We start from the raw sequence: 4,742 nt of genomic DNA, 5'->3' as shown, positions 1-4,742 counted from the left end.
TTAGGATTTTTGGATTGAGATTAGCTAGTCTTGTTATACTTTCTTCGAGTGTGAAGATAATATGATACCTTCTTCCATCGTCGAGGATGACGTAATAAGATAAATTCTTGTTTATATTTGTGACATGATTAATTAGTCTTGTTTGACATTCTCCCTATGTGAAGATGACATGATACCTTCTTCCGTTTGATGGAGTTGACTAAATAAGATGAATTAATCAATGTATGACTAGGATAGAAAGCCTATGATCTCAATTCTTGCCATGAATGTCTCTCTTTATTACTTGCTTTCTTTAGTTACTTGTTTGATTTACTCTTCTTGTCATTTAAATTCTTGTCCATTTACTTCCTTGCCCCTTTACCAATCAAAACCCCATATACATCCTTCATAGCCAATGAGCATACATTTCATTACAATTCCTCGTGAGACGATCCGGAGTCCAAATACTCCGGTTAATTCTTATTTGGGGTTTGTACATGTGACAACCTAAATTTTTGTATGTGAGGATTCTTTGCTGGTGTAGAACTATACCTGCAACGAGAATTCATTCAATTGAGGAAATTCTTGATACACGAAAAACTTGTCTCATAACAAATTTCCTTCGGCAAGTGTACCGAATTTGTCGTCAAGTAAAAACTCACAATAGAGTGAGGTCGAATCCCACAGGGATTGATTGATCAAGAAAGTTTAATTAGAGGAGTGTTCTAGTTGAGCGAATCAGAATTTGAGTTGAGAATTGCAGAAAATTAAATGGCGGGAAAGTAAATAACAGAAAAGTAAATGCTAGAAATAAAGAGCTGAATGTAGATGACGGAAAGTAAATTGCAGAATATTAAATGGGAATGGGGAAATTGCTCATAAAAGTAAATGACAGAAATTATAGAGAATGGGTAAGATCAGGAATGGGGAGTTCATCGGGCTCAGGAGATGTTGCATTCTCCGGATCAATTTCATTTTCATCTCTTCCTCAATCAATGCACTCATTGATCTCCTTGGCAATCTTAAGTGATCAAATTACAATTTCATGTAATTCAATCTCTCAAATCTTGATCAATCTCTCAAGGCTTTGGTCTTGTTGATTTCCCCACCCAAAGTTTGGGTGATTCCTCCATCCAGGGTTGTAGGTCTTGGAGTATGGATCATGGTTTTGCCTAGGTGAATTCCCAATGTAGTTGGCTTGCTCCTGACTACCCTCTGCTTCTTCATTCACTCCTTCTTGGGTTGTTGATGAAGTGGCGATTGCTGCTACTTGGTTCCTCTCCATCTTCTTGGTGAGGTCAGCCAGCTGCTGGGTAATGAGCTTGTTTTGGGCCAGCAGAGCATCTACATTGTTTAGCTCCATTACTCCTCTTGTGTTCCCTCTTTCGGAAGCATAGAAGTAGTCATTCTCTGCTACAGTTTCAATGACATCTATGGCCTCCTCAATGGTCTTCTTCTTGTTCAAAGATCCTCCAGATGAATGGTCTACTGCCTTCTTTGACTCATAAGAGAGCCCTTCATAGAAAATGTGCAGCTGCACCCATTCAGTGAACATATCTGGTGGGCACCTCCTTGTTAGGTCTTTGAACCTCTCCCATGCTTCATATAGAGTCTCACCATCTTGTTGCCTAAAAGTTTGGACCTCAGCTCTCAGCCTATTGATTCGTTGAGAGGGGTAAAATCTTGCTAAGAATTTGTTCACCACATCTTCCCAAGTTGTCAAGCTCTCCTTTGGGAAAGACTCCAACCACTTGGCTGTCTTATCCTTGAGTGAGAATGGAAATAAGAGCAGTCTATAGGCGTCAGGATGAACACCATTAGACTTCACTGTGTCACATATTCTCAGGAAGGTGGTTAGATGTTGATTTGGGTCTTCTTGGACACTTCCTCCGAACGAACAGTTGTTCTGCACAAGGGTGATGAGCTGTGGTTTTAGTTCAAAATTGTTGGCATGGATGGTTGGCTTTTGAATGCTACTTCCACAGTTTCCTGGGTTTGGATTGATGTAAGAGCCTAAAACTCTTCTATCCTTCCCAGCATGATTTGCTCGTCCTCTTCCGCCATGGTTGTGAGCTTCTTCTTCACGATGGTTTTCCATGTTTTCTTCCATGTTTGGTTCAAAGTATTCCTCAAAGTGTTCCTCCTCTTCTTCAGCACCAACTACACATTTTTCTCTTGCCTTCCTCCTTAGTCTAAGGAAGGTTCTCTCAGGTTCAGAATCAAAGGAAGTTGAAGCCCCGCTTCTTTTCCCTGTCATACAACCAACAAGTACAAGCAAAGAGAATAGGTGCAGAAAGTATATCTGTCAGAATTACTGTTAGTGTGAGTGATGCAATATATCAAACAGTTAGTGGGTTAGTGAAATGAATGGTAAATAACAAAGAAAAAGTAAGGGGGAGGAAAAAAAATTAACTAAAACAGAAAGTAAATGACTCAAACAGAAAATTAAATCAAACAAAAATAAATTGCTCAATCTAGTTATCCTCCAATTTAATCATTGTTGATGCACAATCAATCCTCGGCAACGGCGCCATAAACTTGATGCACGGAAAACTTGTCTCATAACAAATTTCCTTTGACAAGTGTACCGAATTTGTCGTCAAGTAAAAACTCACAATAGAGTGAGGTCAAATCCCACAGGGATTAATTGATCAAGCAACTTTAATTAGAGGAATGTTCTAGTTGAGTGAATCAGAATTTGAGTTGAGAATTGCAGAAAATTAAATGGCGGAAAAGTAAATAACAGAAAAGTAAATGCTAGAAATAAAGAGCTGAATGTAGATGACGGAAAGTAAATTGCAGAATCTTAAATGGGAATGGGGAAATTGCTCATAAAAGTAAATGACAGAAATTATAGAGAATGGGTAAGATCAGGAATGGGGAGTTCATTGGGCTCAGGAAATGTTGCATTCTCCGGATCAATTTCATTTTCATCTCTTCCTCAATCAATGCACTCATTGATCTCCTTGGCAATCTTAAGTGATCAAATTATAATTTCTTGTAATTCAATCTCTCAAATCTTGATCAATAGCCAATTCTTTGGTCAATTGCTCATGAGAAGAGATGATGTAAGGTCACTGATTATACCACATGCATTTCCCAAATCAAGTGTTGAGAGGATTATAGTCACATATCCATCCAAACCCAATTTGGTCCAGCATGAGAAAGCATTTCTAGCATGATCTCTTCATTCCTCTTTCAAGGTTCAGAAGAGATCCAAGTATGAATAGCTTCTTTTCCAAGATAACTACCCAATTGGATGAAGATCGAAAGCTTTCAAGTAAAATCAAGAGAAAAGATAGAAGAAGAATAATGAAAACTAGTATTGATCCATCAAATTACAACAGAGCTCCCTAACCCAATAAAAGGGGGTTAGTTGTTCATAGCTCTGGAAAATGAAAACAAAGATGGAGAATACATGATGAAACTAGAAGTGCAGAGAAAGTAAAATACAGAGAGTAATTCTATGCCAAGAGGCTCCCTATATTTTCCAACTCCCCAATTTAATTCAAAGCTACTCCTATATATACTACTCTTCTGTTCTTCTAGTTGGCTCTTCAAGTCTTGGGTATGGGCCTTTGGATCTTGAGTTTGAAGTAGTTCTCTTCTTCATTGGGCTTGGCTTTACTTGCAGAGAGAAAGTGTGAAGTGGGCAGAGACTTTAGCTCAGGACGTTAGTGGTGTTAACGTTCAGTGAAAATATGTGTTCGAGAACGTTAGTGACAATCACCTTTTTCACTAACATTCCTCACCCAAGTAAGAGCCACGTTATCTTCAACGTTAGTGGCACAAACGTTGCCACTAACGTTGCCCCTTTGACTTGCCTTTCCCAATAACGTTGAGAAGTCTCCCCCTTCCCTACGTTAGAGTCCACGTTAACTTAGTTAACGTGACTCTTTCAACGTAGGCTTGCCAACCTTTGAGAATGTTAGTGACACTTACCATTGTCACTAACGTTCCAATGTGCCCCTATTTCTCACGTTAGAGTCCACGTTAACTAGGTTAACGTGGCTTTTAACGTGGCCATGCTAGCCATCTCCAACGTTAGTGACAAAGTTGAGTGTCACTAATGTTGGTTCATCATTCCCTTATCCACGTTAGCTTCCACGTTAACTAAGTTAACGTAGGAGTTAACGTGGCTCATAGTGGCTTATGTGGGCTAATTCCAACGTTAGTGACAATGTTGGGTGTCACTAACGTTGGCGATCACCTCCCTTCTTCACGTTAACTTCCACGTTAACTAAGTTAACGTGGGAGTTAACGTGGCTTATTGGGGCTTGTGTGGGTTCCTTCCAATGTTAGTGACAATGTTTGGTGTCACTAACGTTGTCGATCACTTTGTCTCCTCACGTTAGCTTCCACGTTAACTAGGTTAACGTGGAAGTTAACGTGGCTTATTGTGACTTGGCCAATGTTAGTGACAAAGTTGAATGTCACTAACGTTGGCTTCCCCTTTACTTCTTAACATTAGAGGCCATGTTAACTAAGTTAACGTGGAAACTAACGTGGCCACTTATGAGCTTGGTCCAACGTTAGTGATAATGTTAAGTGTCACTAACGTTGGCTCCATTTCCTTTCTTCCACGTTAGAGTTCACGTTAACTTAGTTAACGTGACTTCGAGAGCGTTATTGGCAATTACTTTTCTCATTAACTTTGCAAGTTACTCCCATTCCACGTTAGTGTTAACGTTAGTATAACTAACGTAGCCACTAATGTGGTTCTTCTTTGCTTCCTTTGTCTTGAAATCAAGCAATAAAGTGCA

General features: G+C 39.4%; 1 non-coding gene across 1 annotated transcript; it reads left to right on the top strand.

Moving 5' to 3' along the window:
- Positions 1–1,529: 1,529 nt before the first annotated feature.
- Positions 1,530–1,636, top strand: LOC112731016 (small nucleolar RNA R71). The gene has a single exon (XR_003166812.1). It is a non-coding gene; the product is annotated as a small nucleolar RNA R71 (small nucleolar RNA).
- Positions 1,637–4,742: the final 3,106 nt, after the last annotated feature.

The sequence above is a fragment of the Arachis hypogaea genome, chromosome 12 (genome assembly GCF_003086295.3).
Source record: "Arachis hypogaea cultivar Tifrunner chromosome 12, arahy.Tifrunner.gnm2.J5K5, whole genome shotgun sequence".
Lineage (NCBI taxonomy): Eukaryota > Viridiplantae > Streptophyta > Magnoliopsida > Fabales > Fabaceae > Arachis > Arachis hypogaea.
Note: the sequence above shows the minus strand (reverse complement) of the source record. Positions and strands in the feature narration are given on the sequence as shown.